Below are 1,191 nucleotides of genomic sequence, written 5' to 3' on the forward strand. Positions count from 1 at the left end.
TCGATTAATTGGCCAGAACGGATGATAATTTAACAAAGAATGGTTTACGATACATACTTGGTCTCTTATTACGACCTTTTACCGACCTGATTAGTGAAACACACCAAACTTGTGAATCTTATGTGTGATTTTGTTCAGGTGAGTCATAACGCCTGTACTGGCTAGTTTAGCACATTCAGCTCACATTCATTTACAATTCATGACACAATAAATGCTTATAGAATCAAAGTGATATGTTTTATCTTCAGGATACATATATTAAGCGCTGTTATTTTTATCATGATAACATACATTTACTAGAGTTTACATATTAAATATCCGTCATGCAATAGGCGTGTGTGTTAGTTGTATACGAAAGCCTTTTGTGTATTGTTCTTTTCCATTTGATAAACAAAGTTTGAACGGTATAAAACAACCACATGCAAGCCCTAGATGATTAGTACTTTCGTTAAGTATATAACGTCTGACCTAATGCAAGCGTAATTAGAGAGGTCTCTATTGTTAAGGCATTGACAAGATTGATTGCATGTTGTACATAACACTTTCACCGCACGTCATATCATAAGTTTCCAATACACGGTGTGCTTTAGTTTATGTTTAATCAGGAAAAGTAAACGACGTCAACGTATTAAATTAACACAGTATAGTTTAATATTAAAAGGCATAACTAGTTTAATTGAATAATTGTTGAAAATAGTAATAACTGTATAGTTGTGTTTTTCCTAATTCGTTACACAAAAAACGTTCATATAGTACGCATCTGGGCGTTCTTTTTGCGCGATTGCTTACTTACCACAGATGATCTTCAACATCAATTAGCGAAGCAGTATATTTCATGCCTAGATTGCAGCGATTGGCTGCTATTTATGGGTATTTACATACGCCTTTTAGGTTACACGTATATGGCTTCGAGTATCTAAGCCCAAATATGAACTGATCTATGTATCTGCCGCTTTCACCTCTGTCCAATCAGCGTTGCTTCATCATACGCTACTAGCCCATACATTTATCGGATATGACCGGTGCTGGCAGAAGATGTTATAACTCATGTGTACAGAATTTATAGTAAAACGACGGATTTAACCTTGGGATAAACAATGATATTCGTACTGTTTTGGCAATTGTGTTTGTTAGGTTTGTTTGATTACATTTAAAAAATGGACTAGTTATAATTTAAATACAGGTCTTGTC

This window comes from Dreissena polymorpha, chromosome 6 (genome assembly GCF_020536995.1).
Source record: "Dreissena polymorpha isolate Duluth1 chromosome 6, UMN_Dpol_1.0, whole genome shotgun sequence".
Taxonomy (NCBI): Eukaryota; Metazoa; Mollusca; class Bivalvia; order Myida; family Dreissenidae; genus Dreissena; species Dreissena polymorpha.